The following is a 15,662-nucleotide window of genomic DNA, read 5'->3' as shown; positions in this document are numbered from 1 at the left end:
AAAAAAATTAATTTAGCCAAGTAATTATTCTCTACCAAATCCGATGGGGTATACTGCAATGCCACTTTGGCACTGACCACCCAGAATTGGTGCAGACCCCACAAAGTTAGAGTACCTGGCTCCCAACATAACTGGTCCTTTCCTCAGATGCCAGCTACACTTTGGAGGTCCCAGGCCACCTGCACTCCTGACCAACTGGCTATAAATATGAGGGTTCTCATGGCCCCCTAGGGTTTCATAGCTTGCTAGAGCAACACACAGAACTCAGGAAAGCACTGTACTTACGATTCAAGTTTTATTATAAAAGATGCAAATCAGGAGGACCGCTGAATGAAGAGACCTATAGGGCGACCCCACATTGGGGTCTGGGAAGGAACACCAAGCTTCTTTGCCCTCTCCTGTTGCATCAGGGTGTGTGGCCACCGTGGCAGAGTCATGTGTTCACCAGCTGCACTGAGCTTCAGTGTCCAAAGTTTGTATCAGGGCTTCATCACACAGGTGAGATTGATGAAGTCATAGGCCATGTGACTGAACTCAACCTCCAGCATCTCTCCCCTGGAGATGGAGTGGCTGAAATTCCCAACCTTCTCATCACAAGGTCAGTCTTCCTGGTGGCCAGCCCCTGTCCTGAAACTCTGTAGGGGACCACGACGAGTCCCCTCATTAACATAACAAAGACACTCCTATGATTCCAGAAAGTCCAAGTGTTTTAGAAGCACGGTGCTGGAAATCTCAAAGACAGGACAAATTCTTTATTACACTACAGTAATGTATTCATATAGTTTGCTAAGATAGTATTACAGGATTTAAATACCTTCAACTTTTAACTTTTTCAGGGTGCCTGACTGGCTCCATAGGGAGAGCATGCGATTCTTGATTTTGGGGTCTTGAGTTCAAGCCCCACTTTGGGTGTGGAGATTATAAATAATAAACTTAAAAAAAACACTTTTAATTTTTTCTTTGGAATTTGTTTCCATATTGCTAAATAATATGCTTATTCTGATTTCTCTTGATTCCTCTGCCTTAGATATTTATTATCCATTGACTGTCTGAAAGATGGGGAAGTAGCCTCTTCACCCTGTGCTCTCCCTCCCTTCCACTTCCCTTCCACCCCAAATGCTGAGTTCATATATTGTAACTATATGAATATTGTTCACTGCTGGGCCAAGTAGTATTCTATGACCACTCTTTCTTTCTTGTACAAATTTTCATTTCTCTTGGACTTAAAAACTGCCTCATTTTGTAATTTGCTTAATTTTCTTTGCAGCTATTATTAATGTCTTCTTAAACTGAGAGAACTACAGAATACTTCCTTTAAAATTTTTTTTTATTTTAAAAATTTGGCGGGGTGGGGGGGGGCACCTGGGTGGCTCAGTTGGTTAAGTGTCCAGCTTCGGCTCAGGTCATGATCTCAAGGTTCGTGGGTTTGGGCCCCGCATTGGGCTCTGTGCTGACAGCTCAGAGCCTGGAGCCTGCTTCAGATTCTGTGTCTCCTCCTCTCTCCGCCCCTCCTCTGCTCTCGCCCTCGCTCTCTCTCTCAAAAATAAATAAACATTAAAAAATTAAATGTATTTATTTATTTATTTTCTTCCAGATTTTATTTAAATTTGAATTAGTTAACATATAGTGTAATATCATTTTCAGGAGAAGACTACAGAATGCTTCTTAATGTGATTTTTCACGTCATCACAAAGCTGGTGTCTCTTTTTCCTGGAGGCCGCCTTGGAGCCGCGTGCCCCAGCTCTCGTCTGCAGGTCTTTGCCCAGCTGTGTCCCTTGCTTGTCCTTTTATGGTCATCCTCGGTATTGCCTTCACCTCTCCCATTTCTTGGCTCCAGGGAGGCCTCCTCCATTAAATGTCTGAGGAAGAGTGTATATCTGTTCATGATGCTTGTAGCTACAGGTGATCTCCAACTAAAAGTGACTTAAACAGAAAGGACATTTCTTATATCAGGTAAGTCTGGAATTAGGATGGTACGGAGTAGGTTAATGGTGTTTTCAAACTCAGATCCTTTTAAACTTCCAACTCTTTGAGTCACCCGCCATGTGAGGATTTGGCCTTGTGGGCTAGCTGTGGCGTGGGTGCCTTGCTGCAGGTGTCGTATGCAGACAGCAGTTGTCTGGAAATGAAAAATGAGCCATTTTCTCTAGTGAGCCTCATCTGAATCGTTTCTTTAAAGCCTCCTTCCTAGCCGCCCCATATCACATCTCAGGCCATGGCGAAGGGAATGGAATTACTGTAACTGAATTCTAATAAGGATTCGGCCTTTTGGGGCTTATGCCCCACCTCCTTCAGAACAGGTGACAGATGATCACTTGGGGCACCTGGGTGTCTCAGTCGGTTGAACGTCCGACTCTGGATTTCGGCTCAGGTCGTGATCCCACGGTTATGGGACTGAGCCCCACATCGGGCTCGGTGCTGAGTTTGGAGGCTGCTTAAGATTCTCTCTCTCTGCCCCTTTTCCCCCATCACATCACACTCCCTCTCTCTAAAGTAAAAGAGAAAAAAACAGATGACCACTTAATAAATGAATGAAATTGGGGTTTTTCAGCAAGGAAGAAAGGGGATGGCTGTTGGGTTGGCCATTAACAGTGGCTGCTATGGTGCAAGGGAGTAAACAATGTCTGAGACCATCTATATGTCACCTGCCCACTAGATAGTTTCATTGAGTATAGTATTCTAGATGGAACATTAGTTCCTCCTCATTTTGCAGCAACACTTCCTATCCTGGTTTCCAGTATTGTCACTGAATCCAGTGGCATTCTGATCTCCTATCCTTTATATGTTCCTGTTCCTCCCTTCTCTTTGGAAAAATTCAGGAAACTCTCTTTATCCCAGGTGTCCTGATGCTATGACGTCTGTCTTTTTTTTAATGCTGATGGGCACTTGGAACTAGATAATGCCTTCCAAATTTGGGGAAATTGTTTAGTGGTATTTTCTTTCTCTCTTGTTGGGCCCCTTGGACTGATCTTTTAATTCCCTTTTCTTTTTAATCTTCTATTTCCCACCTCTTTATCCTTTTATTTTTTCTTGCTATATGAGAAAATTTCTCAATTTTATCTTCCAAATTGCCATTTTTCCCCTGTTCTCCCATATTTTTAATTTTCAAGAGAACTTTTGTTCTAGGGATTTTTTTTTTTTTAAGATCAGTAAATGACAAGAGGAACAAATGGGTGATGTGATGTGATGGGTGAAAATTCCAGGAAACTTTATTACACAAGCAAGGGAATTAGAGGTGGTTCATGTGAAATGAATTTCAGCATCCCTGAATAGGTAGGCAAGTTGCTTAGTAAAAGAAAAGGAAGTAGAAGGAACCTGTGGGGATATTGGGAGGAATGGAGAAGTTACAAAGGCCATGAACAGGAGTGTGATGGATAAATGCAAACAACAAAACAGGTGGCATCGAGAGGTTCATTAACGCAGTTTGTTATTTTTTTGTCTCACATTAATGTTCTTTGGTTTTTCAGACCCCTGCATTTGTTATTACTTTTATTTTTTATTTATTTATTTATTTTTTAATGTTTATTTTTGAGACAGAGAGAGACAGAGCATGTACAGGGGAGGGTCAGAGAGAGAGGGAGACGCAGAATCTGAAGCAGGCTCCAGGCTCTGAGCTGTCAGCACAGAGCCCGATGCGGGGCTCGAACTCACGGACCATGAGATCATGACCTGAGCCGAAGTCGGACGCCCAACCGACTGAGCCACCCAGGTGCCCCTTGTTATTACTTTTAAATGACATTAACTCTTTATTCCTGATTATGAAACAACCCACTAGTTTATTGTAGAAATCTTGAATATAAGAAATCACAAAGAGAAACATAAAAATTGTGTATAGTTCCCCCCACTCAGAGATAACAATTATTAATATTTTAGTGTTTTCGGTGGTATATCTAATAATACATGAATATCCTGTATGTTGCTATATAATACTTAAAAACAAAATTAGAATCACACGATAGGTCGTTTTTTATTCTTTGCTTTTACCCATTAATAGTATATCACATCTCTTGAGTACTCTTGATGTCAGATTTTTTTGGAGATCGTTTTTTTCTTTTGAATTCTTTTTAAATTAATAGACTTTATTTTTTAGAGCAGTTTTTAGGTTCACAGCAAAGTTGAGCAGAAAGTACAGGGGGTTCCCATGGACTCTGGTCCAGAGACCTGTTCCAGAGACCCACAGTCCTTTTACACTCATAGCCTCCCCGACTATCACCACCTGTACCTGGGCAGTGTGTTTGCTACAACAGACAAATCTACAGCGACACATTATCACCCAGAGTCCATAGTTTATATTAGGGTTCCCTTGGAGCTGTGCATTCTGTGGGTTTGGACAAATGTATAATGACATGTATCGGCTGTTACAGTACCAAGCAGAATGGTTGACCATTCTAAAATGCCCTGTGCTCTAGCTGTTAATCCTTTCCCACATCCCCATGAACCCTGGCAACTGTCTTTATAGTTATTACTGTCTATATAGTTTTGCCTTTTCCAGAACGTCATATACTTGGAATTGTACAGCATGTAGCCTTTACAATACTGGCTTCTTTCACTTAGTAATACACATTTAAGTTTCCTCCATGCCTTTATATGGCCTTACAGTTCATTTCTTTTTATCACAGGCTAATATTCCAGTGTATGGATGTACCACAGTTTATTTACCCATTCACCTGTTGAAGGACATCTTGGTTGCTTCCTGGTGTTGGCAATTATGAATAAAGCTATTAAAACATACGTGTCAGGATTTTTTTATGTTTATTTTTGAGAGAGAGAGAGTATATCAGGGGAGAGGCAAGAGAGGCAGACACAGATTATGAAGCAGGCTCCAGGTTCCAAGCTGTCAGCACAGAGCCTGATGCGGTGCTCAAACTCATGAGCCACCCAGGTGCCCCTGGTAAGCCTTCTAAAATCATCTTTTTAAAATCTTGTATGTTAACTTCGGCTTCTGCCAGCTGGGTATTTGGGTACGCAGGTATGCGAGTATGCGAGTGACTGCTTCCCACATTATTGATAACACCGTATTGTTACTGTATTCGTTTCCCAGGGCTGCTGTAACAAATAACCTCAGTGGCTGAAAACTACAAATTTATTCTCTCACAGTAATGCAGACTGGAAGTCTGAAATCAGGTGTCAGCAGGCTGGCTGTGTTCCTTCCAAAGACTCTAGGGGAGTATTCTTCCTTGTTTCTTCTTAGCTTCTGGTGGCTTCTGGCAATCTTTGGTGTTCCTTGACTTCTAGCTGCATCAAGTCTCATCTCGCCTTTGTCATCACATTGCCTTCTAACCCACCTGTGTATCTTTGTGTGCTCCGTCCTCTTATGAGGATGCTGGTCTTTGGATTTAGGGTCACTTTAATCCAGTATGACCTCATCTTAACTAATTATATGTGCAAAGACACTATTTCCAAATTAGGTCACATTCTGAAGTTGCTGGTGGGGCAGGAGTTTTGGAGGATACAATTCAACTCACTACAGTTATCTTCAAAAAATTTTTTTCTAATCAGAGTGGAGTGGGGACATCCTATTTTTGTCTTCATTTCTGTAATTACTAGTGATGTCGAAATCTTTTGATAGGGTCATTTGTATATGTTTCTTGTTTTGAAAATTGTTGGTAGCCCTCACCTGTTTTTCATTTGAATAGTTTATCCTAACTCCTCAAGCTATCTCATAGGAATTTATTTTTATTTACAAAAAGAGGTGAGAGCTGTTGCCTTCCTCTGGCACCTGGCATGCTCCCTCTAATTGTGTACCAAATCTGGTCACCCCTCTGCCTCCTCCACTGCCTGCAAGGTCTGAGCCACTCTTGTTTCCCACAAGAATCACTGTAGGACCCTTGCCTGACTCCACCCAGTCTGATGGCCACACAGCCACCAGAACAATCCTTTTCAAATGTAAATCAGACCCTGTCAATCCTCTGCTCACACCCTTCAATGGCTTCAGCTCACAAATGGAACAAAAGCCCAAGCCCTAACTGCCCTAATCGTGGCCTGCAGGTCCTGTGTGATAGGCAGCCTCTTCCTGGTCCTTTCCATCCACTCCCCCCAGCCTCCCTCCCTCCTGTTTATCCAAACACATCTACTGATCCAGACTTCAGGCACTGAAGCCTCCAAGGAGTTCAACTTTGCTGAAATCTGCTCTAGTTATTTTAGGCCTCACACCCAGCAGTAAGAAGTCAAAGAACTGATAATGGAGCTGTCCCCAGGCACTTCTGTTTCCCTACTCTGCCGCTAGTTTTGTGTAAGCCTGGGATTTTGTCTTCAGGTTACCTGTTACAAAAGCATGTGTTTATTTGGTTCCCATGAAAGAATTTCCCATTGCTAGGATCCAGTTAGATTGCTGCCTTACACAGATGTTCGGCTCTGATTTCTGAAGGAGAAAGGACAAATATCTTGAAGACTGTAAAAGGATATTTTCTGATTTTACATTTTAAATATTTTTGAAAACTTGGTAAGATTAAACACATAATATTGAACAGTTACTAATTTCTCAGTGACTAAGGCTTTAATCTCTATCTGCTCTTTTACCAAATGGCAAGGAGATCCTTCTAGATAAAAATACTTACCATGCTATTAGAAGTACATTTGATCCTGGAATAAAACTAAATATTACATTTATGGCATGCTCGGTTTATGCCGTTGTAAAATATTCATCTCGAGCTTTATATAGAACAGATGATACATAGATCAGTTAGAAAGTTTTGCTTCATTCAGCCTCACCCCTGTATGGAGATGGGAGATGGGTGAGAAATGTGTGAAGGGGGCCTGGTAGATGTATTTGTGAACAACCTAGCCTTTACAGAGGCTGGGCTCGCCTGTAAATCACTTAGGTCAAAACCTGGCCTGTTAGAAAAGATACTTTTCATAAATGAGGTTCACAGTTGTGTTGTTTTTCCTCAGAAGCGAAAAGCACATGACAACTGAGATGTTAACTTGCTAAATTGTTGGTTTCTACATCTCTGGTTCTTACTAGTTTCCTTTGACTCAAACTACTCCTTTAGGGGGGAGGGCAAGTGGTACCTCCGAGCAGTTTATTAAGTAAGAAATTCTGTCTTAACTGGTTCATGGCAAAAAAAGGAACATTAATAAAGACTAATTTCTGTGTTCCTGATCCTTTCTTAAAGGTGTTTGTAAATAGGACTAGGACTCTATTCCCATAAACCTAAATCAGTGTTATGACTGGAGAGGAAGTTTCTTTTAAAAATTAAGCCTGACCCTTAATTGTTTTCCATATAGTTAACTGAGTTCATCTTATCCTTAGTTAAGTAAAGATTTCTTCCTCCCTGAGTACGCAGTTAGAATAAAAAACAAACTAATAACACTATTAGTTTATATTTTCTCTGGCTGTGGAATCTGTAACTTTCAAATAACCAGGAAGCAGAAAAAATGGTGTTGCATTTTTTCAGTGGAAAGGTTTTAAACATTGCACTTCCTTATGGGCTATTTCTGTTTGTTTTCCATTTTCCAATTTTTAAGAGATGTTTATTTATTTATTTGGGTGGGGAGTGGCAGGGGCACAGAGAGAAGGAGAGAGAATCCCAAGCAGGCTCTGGCGACAAGGGGCTGGATCCCACCAACAATGAGATCATGGTTGAAATCAAGAGTCAGACGCTTAACTGACTGAGCCACCCAGGCGCCCCTCCAATTTTCTTATAAGATAAAACTTCAGAGATCTTTATGATTCAAGTTAAAGAAACAAATGTGACACTGTCAATAATTTCATTTAATATCTGGATTTTTTTTCCTATTTGTCTTCTGACTTTGGGAAATAAAGTGGTATTCGGAATTGACATGAACTAGGGTAATGCAGAAATTAGGGGCTTATTTTCCCATATTATTTAAAAATTTTTGTAGTTTTAGGGGCGCCTGGGTGGCGCAGTCGGTTAAGCGTCCGACTTCAGCCAGGTCACGATCTCGCAGTCCGTGAGTTCGAGCCCCGCGTCGGGCTCTGGGCTGATGGCTCGGAGCCTGGAGCCTGTTTCCGATTCTGTGTCTCCCTCTCTCTCTGTCCCTCCCCCGTTCATGCTCTGTCTCTCTCTGTCCCAAAAATAAATAAACGTTGAAAAAAAAAAATTAAAAAAAAAAATTTTTGTAGTTTTAAAAATTTTCCCCTTACTAAGAAAAAGCAAATGAAATACAGAATTATTGAGGCTCTTAAAAACTGAGAACAAACTGAGGGTTGATGGGGGGTGGGAGGGAGGGTAGGGTAGGTGATGGGTACTGAGGAGGGCACCTTTTGGGATGAGCACTGGGTGTTGTATGGAAACCAATTTGACAATAAATGTCATATATATATATAAAAAGAAATACAGAATTATAGGCTGGTACTAAATCTGTGTATGGTATAAGAAGATCTGGCTCATGATTGACCAGTAAGCAAACGTGTCACCAATTTAGTAATGTTATTCAGAGTGATACCTATTCACTGCAGAGGATCAGAATGCCCCAGAGGGTTCTGTGATTCTTGGAATCTAGGAAAGAGTAAGCCTAAGGGCATGGATTAGGGATCAGGCAGCTGTAGGCTTCTTTAGTGTTTTGCTTTGGAGGTCTGTAATGCAGTTACACTGCTGATTAGCATAGACTGAAGCAGGTTATAATTGTGAAGGCAAGAGCAGTCAAACCAAATAACAACTTTGTAGTCAAGGAACATTCAGAAGGACTGCACTGCAGTAGTCAGAGACCCACATCTCAGTGTTGTGGTTCACAGAGGACACACTGTTTCTGTTTTCAGTAGTAGATGGTCATTATTCAACATGGGGCAAAATTCTTTCAACATCCTGTCCTTCTCTGTAACCTCTCCCCCAGCTGTAATTCTCCTAGGTTCTTCTCTTGTGAAGGCCACCCCTTACTCTGCTGTCACCTACTCCGGGAAGCCCTCTTAGACTTCTCCCATCAGAGTCAGTCACAGCCTTTCTGCCTGACTTTCATGTCTTATGTGCTTTCCTGTGACTGCTGTTGAGCCTTGAAGTACAGAGGAATATTTCTTTCTCTCACCAGGTTGTGAACTCCTCCTGGAGGGTGGATTCCACATTTTACCCCATTTGTAGCTCTAAACTTAGCAGAGTCAGAGCCAGGCACAAAGTAGACATTCAGTAGGGTGTGCTGATTTGAAACCAAATGTAAGTTGAGAGCTCCTGTACCAGGCACTGGGCTGTGTGCTTACATATAATCATTACTTATCTGATCCTCAGAGGCGGAAGTTGTCCCACGTATGGTGTAGGCAGTAAGTAGAATTTGAATCCCATCTGACTCTCCTACCTTACCACCTCATTAAATGATGGGGCCTGCAACATAATAACATGGCTAAAGACTTGAAGGTTATTAGTAATAAAGGCCATTTTGTACTAAAGGCTATTAAAAAAAAAAAAAAAGGCCCCAAATTCTGTCTTTGACTTTATTTTGAAGGGTTTTGCATGGTAGCCTCTTGTCTTCTGGACTAGACCATTTTGTGTATATAGTTGCCAGTTTTTCCAAATTATCTGTGGTGATTACCCTGGAATATAGAAATTAAAAGTGGATCACACTGGTAGAGGGTGTCTCTTTAACCAGAGTCTCCTCTTTCCGCCTGCACCCATTTATCATAGCTAATCCACACTATAAATATGGATCAGAATGAACATGTCTATAGTATATTTTGTAATGAGTATGTTATATAAAACTTACTTTTGTTTTTCTGAGATCATGGGTCAGTAAATTTTTGTGAATATCAAATAGCAATTATTTAAGGTTTTGTGGACCATGTATGGTCTCTGTTGCTTCTCTTCCTCCTCTTCTGTCTGTCTCCTCCTCCTGTTCCCGCTTCTCCTCCTTCTTCATTAAACCCTTTTAAAAAGTAAGTAAAAAAAAATTCTTAGCTCTTGCTCACAGGTTGTAGTTTGCTGACATTGTTTCTAGATTAAATGAGCACTTTAATTCATTTATTATCTCTTTTAAAAAAATGTTTGTATACTTATTTTTTAAAGAGAGAGAGAGAGAGAAAGAGAGAGAAAGAATCTTGAGCAGGCTCTACACCACCAGCAAAGAGCCCAATGCAGGGCTTGAACTCATAAATCATGAGATCATGACCTGAGCCAAAGTCAAGAGTCAGACACTTAACCAACTGAACCACCCAGGCACCCCTATTTATCATCTCTTAAAGGATATGAGGAAAGATAAAAATGGATCATAGAAAAATAACAAACAATAAAAATTATTCACAGTTTTAAAAAACTGGTGTTGTTTCACAGAGTAGGTTAAATATTTGATTGCTATTTTTTTATAACCATTCTGTTGAGATTATTATTCACATTTACCCATTTAAAAAAATTTTTTTAACGTTTATTTATTTTTGAGACAGAGAGAGACAGAGCATGAACGGGGGAGGGTCAGAGAGAGAGGGAGACACAGAATCTGAAACAGGCTCCAGGCTCTGAGCAGTCAGCACAGAGCCCGACGCGGGGCTCGAACTCACATACCGCGAGATCCTGACCTGAGCCGAAGTCGGACGCTTAACCGACTGAGCCACCCAGGCGCCCCCACATTTACCCATTTAAAGTAAACATTTTAGTGGGTTTTTTAAAAAGACTTATTTATTTTTGAGAGAGAGAGAGAGAGAGAGAGAGAGAGAGCATAAGCGGGGAAGGGGGACAGAGAGAGGGGGACAGAAGATCTGAAGCAGACTTTGCTCTGACAGCAGCGAGCCTGATACAGGGATCAAACTCATGAACTGTGAGATCGTGACCTGAGCCGAAGTTGGACGCTTAGCGGACTGAGCCACCCAGGCGCCCTTCAGTGGTTTTTAATATATTAACAGAGTTGTGCAGCTATCACCACAGTCTAATTTTAAAACTTATCACCTCAGAAAGAAACCCTGGACCCACTGGCAGTCACTCCCTGTTCCCCATCCTAATCCCCACCCCAGCCCTAGAGAACCACTAATCTGCTTTCTGTCTCTATAGATTTGCCTGTTTGGGTGTTTCATTACAATGGAATAGTATAATATGTGTTCTTTTGTGATTGTCTTCTTTCATTTAGCATACATTTTTCAAGGTTCAGTCCTGTTGTAGCATGTATTAGTACTTCATTCCTTTCTATTGACTGATTATATTTCATCCTGTGGAGATGCCACATTTTATTTATTTATCAGTTGACAGACATTTGGGCTGTCCCATTTTTTGGCTATTATGAATAATGTTGCTGTGAACACTTGTGTATGGATATATGTTTTCATTTCTCTTGAATATAAATCTAGGAGTGGAATTGCCAAGTCATATGGCAGTTCTGTGTTTAAGTGTTTGAGGAAATGCTAAACTGTCTTCCACAGCAGATGCGCCATTTTACATTCCCACCAAGCAATGCATGAGGGTTCAATTTTTTCACCTCCTCCCCAACACTTCTTATTGCTTGTCTTTTATTTTATAACCATTCTGGTGGCTGTGAAATGATCTTCCATTGTGGTTTTGATTTGCATTTCCTAGATGATTAATGTTGTTGCGCATCCTTTCATGTGCTTGTGGCCATTTGGGTATTTTCTTTAGAGAAATATTCAGATCTTCTGTCAGTTTTTCAATTGGGTTATTTGTCTTTTTATTATTGAGCTATAAAAGTTATTTCTATGTTCTGGATAGAAGTCTTTTATTAGATATATTATATGTAGATATTTTCTCCCATTCTGTAGATTTTCTTTTACTTTATTGATGCTGTCTCTTGAAACATAAATTTTTATAAGTTTTATGAGATTCAGTTTATTTGCTCTTTCTTTTGTTACTTGTCCTCTTGGTGTCATATCTGAGAAATCATTGCCTACTCTGAGGTCACGAAGATTCACTCCTTTGTTTTCTTCTAAGAGGTTTATAGTTTAAGCTCTTACATTGCAGTGAGCGGTCTATTTGGAGTTAACTTTTTGTGTGGAGTGTGAGATACGGGTTTCCAAATTCATTCTTTTGCTTGTGGGTATCCAGTTGTCCCAGCACTAGTGGTTGAAAAGAATTTCATTTTCCCTATTATATTGTCCTGACACCTTTGTTGAAAATCAGTTGATTGTAAATATGTCAATATAAGGGTTTAACTTTGGACACTAACTTCCATTCTGTTCATATATATGCCTGTATTTATGTCAGTACCACACAATCTTGGAAACTTTGAAGTTGGGAAGTGTGAGTTCTCCCACTTATTCTTTCTCAAGATTGTTTTGGCAGTTTGGGCCCATTGTGTGTCCATATGCATTTAGGAAGAGCTTGCCAATTTCTTTTTTTAAAAGGCAGTTGAGACTTTGATAGGGATTGCGTTGAATCTGTACATTTGTAGAGTGTTACTAACTTAACGATATTAGGTCTTCCAGTCCTTGAACATGGGATGTCTTCCTTTTGTTAGGTCTTCTTTAATTTCTTTCAGTGATGTTTTGTTGTTTTCAGGGTACAAGTCTTGCATTTGGCTTTGTTAAATTTATTCCTAAGTATCTTTTTTATGCTGTTATAAATGGAATTATTTCTTATTGACTATTTAAAAAAAATTTAACGTTTATTTATTTTTGAGACAGAGAGAGAGTGAGAGAGAGAGAGAGAGAGAGAGCATGAACAGGGGAGGGTCAGAGAAAGAGGGAGACACAGAATCTGAAACAGGCTCCAGGCTCTGAGCTGTCAGCACAGAGCCCGATGTGGGGCTCAAACCCACAGACTGCGAGATCATGACCTGAGCCGAAGTCGGACGCTTAACCGACTGAGCCACCCAGGCGCCCCTTATTGACTATTTTTAAGTATATAAAGTGTAACAGATTTTTGTACCTGTTAGAGAAATACAGATTTTTTTTTCTTCCAGTTCATAAAGGACAAAATACAAGGAAATGGAGTTTAGCTGGAAATGAGGAAGTACTTCCTGAGAATTAAGATTAAGGGAGCCTCTGGAGTTTCAGTGTATGGTTAAGAAGAGAATAGACTGGAATGCAGAGGAATCAGCTGAATCTTCACATTCTCTTTTCAATTCACTTAAATTAGGCTCTTACCTCCACTCCTTCCTTGGAACCACTCTCCTGGAAGTCACCAGTGATCTTCATGTTGCCAAATCCACAGTCCTGTTGGTCAGGTTGTTCAATTCACTATCATCCTGCTTGACCGTCCTCATGAGCTTCATCAGCACAAACAAAACTCCCTTCTGGGACATATTCCTAAAACTCTACAGTCCTCTGGTTCTCCTTCTATCCCACTGTGGCTCCTTTTTCGTCTTCCAACATCTTAATTTGGGTCTAGGATTTCATTTTTCTATCTGTACTCATTTCCTTATTGACTTTATCCAACCTCATGGCTTACCAAATACCATCTAAATGCTGTTGACCCTCAAATTCACATCTCTAATATAGACCTCTGCCTTGAGTTTCAGCATTATACGTGTCTAAAACCAAGCTCTTGATCTTCTTCCTACCCCATATCTGTTCTGCCACCCCAGTCTTTCTTATCTTAGTTAATGGTAACCTCATCCTTTTACTTGCTCAGGTGAGAAACCTTGGGATCATCCTTGACTACTTCCTCTCATGCTCTGCTTATATCCCGCTCATCATCAAATCTCACCTTGGCCACACCTTTGGAACAGATCCAGTATATATGACTGCTTCTTACCGCCCACATTTACCACCCCAATCTAAACTGTCATCATCTCTTTCCTGGTTTGTTGCAGTAGCTTCTTAGTAGCTTCTTGCTTTCACTCTTACCCCTCCTACAGCCTATTCCCAGCACTTTCTTCAAAGAACCCGAAGGATCCTGTTGAAAGGTAAGGTGTGTTATGTCTCTCCTCTGCCCAGAACTCTGCCAGGGCTCCCATCTCACTCAGAGGAAAAGCCAAAGTCCTTATCATGGCCTAGAAAGCCCCTTACCTGTCTTTTCCCATCATTTCCTTCTCTTCCCCTGGGTAACTGCTCTAGCCACACTGACAGTCCTGACTCACTGGTGCAAGCTGCTCCATTTGTCTAGACAGCTGCATGGTTCCTCTCCCACAACTTTGCATCACCTTTGTCTGAAACTGTTAAAATTGCATTTCTTATCCCCTCTGAGTTTCCTCCTTTCCCTTTTTTTTTTTCCTCACAGCACCTACCACCATTAAATACACATTTTTACTTATTTGTTGATCATGTTTTCCCTATGAAGATATAAGTGTCACAAGAGCAGGAATATTTGCCTGTTTAAACTGCTGTATCCTTAGTACCTATAACAGAGTCTGGCACAGAACAGAAGGTTAATAAATAAATTTTTAATCGGCGAATCAGCTAGTCCAGCTTCCTGCTAGTAGGTGAGTATTTGTTGGTTTTGTTTTTTGTTTTTTCTTTTGGAAGATCCTCTTATCTATATGTATGTATAAGCTCTTAATGGGCCTTCCAGTGGCTTTAAACCTCACAGCAAACCTGTGGTGATGTAGACATCATTATTTCCATTTTACTGAAGAAGAAGGTGCAGGTCAGAGGGTTTTCACAGGTTGACCATGATTACACTTCTGGTCAGATGGGCCTTGAGTCCCTGTCAGGTGGCCTCCAGCACACTGGTGCCTGTCCCAGGGGGTGCCCTCACAGTTGGCAGGGTAAGGAGGGCCACCAAAGCTCCCAAAGACGATAGTGAGGAAGCAAATGAAGTAAGGAGCTAGATTGGAGAGTAACTTAGCATCATGATTGAAGGGAATACATTGAGTTGTCTTTTTTTTTTAATTTTTTTTTTAGAGAGAGAAAGTGTGACGTGGGGAGGGGCAGAGAGAGCAGGAGAGAGAGAATTCTAAGTAGGCTCCGCACTGACAACACAACCTCATGCAGGGCTCGAAACTATGAGCCATGAGCTCATGACCTGAGCCAAAGTCAGTTGTTTAACCAACTGAGCCACCCAGGGGCCCTGACTTGTCTTAATAATTGAGAACAGAGAAGGCAACAAGACTAAGTTGCAATATAAAAGGAATGATTAAAGTAGAAGACATAAAATAAGCATTTTTAACTTTTCTGTCCATGTATAATTAAAAACAGAAGAGACCTTCACTTCCTCATGCTGGTAGAGGGCCATTTTTCCTTAACAGTTGGGAACATGATGGCTTTTGGGCCTCTTTTCTTTAGGTCATTTTCTGTCTCATGAGACATTGGCTTCATGTTTTCAGGGCTGCTGATTAAGTGTACAAAATAACGCATAGAGGCTTAATAGAATCAGTATCATCCCAGTAATGCTTTACATTTCTGTCCCACAGACCAACCCTAACACTTGTCTTTGTCCTTCCTTTTTCTATACATACTTCATTTCAACCAACTGTTCTAGCTGAAACCTAATCAAAATAAACCAAAAGATTCAAGTATATCTTGTTTTCATATAGTTAATGAACATGTCATCTATTCATCATTTTCTCACTTCAAGAGAATTGGGGGTGCAAATAATTCTTTCAGTTTGAGATGATATTGACATTATGTAACAAATAATGCTGTATTTCTTTTATTGGATAGATATTGTCTGAAACATTATGAGACATAATTAAATATAATTATTCATTGAAATTAAAGAAATTTTTGCTTGTAAAAAATATTTGAAGGGGTTCTGGATAGCTGTTCCCTGTGTTCACATTCCTTCATGTACATACGTTTACAAATTTAGAATCTTTTCTAATCAACCATCCATGGAGTGTGTGGACAGAGTACGTCTTTCATTATGTGTCCTACAAGTGATTTCTATTCATTCATT

At 40.5% G+C, this 15,662-nt stretch overlaps 1 protein-coding gene and 1 long non-coding RNA gene across 5 annotated transcripts in view; both read left to right on the top strand.

The window, feature by feature from the left end:
* Window positions 1-15,662, top strand: part of TJP1 (tight junction protein 1) — a 249,209-nt gene that overhangs the window by 59,581 nt on the left and 173,966 nt on the right. The gene's annotated exons all lie outside the window — the stretch shown is intronic.
* Window positions 12,536-15,662, top strand: part of LOC147580372 (uncharacterized) — a 52,566-nt gene continuing 49,439 nt past the window's right edge. The window contains exon 1 of the long non-coding RNA XR_015252835.1: window positions 12,536-13,731. This is a non-coding gene — a long non-coding RNA (uncharacterized LOC147580372). The remainder of the gene's footprint in view (window positions 13,732-15,662) is intronic.

Source organism: Puma concolor, chromosome B3, assembly GCF_028749965.1.
Source record: "Puma concolor isolate L17-30 chromosome B3, mPumCon1.1.hap2, whole genome shotgun sequence".
Taxonomy (NCBI): Eukaryota; Metazoa; Chordata; class Mammalia; order Carnivora; family Felidae; genus Puma; species Puma concolor.
This window is presented reverse-complemented; position numbering and strand designations above follow the sequence as displayed.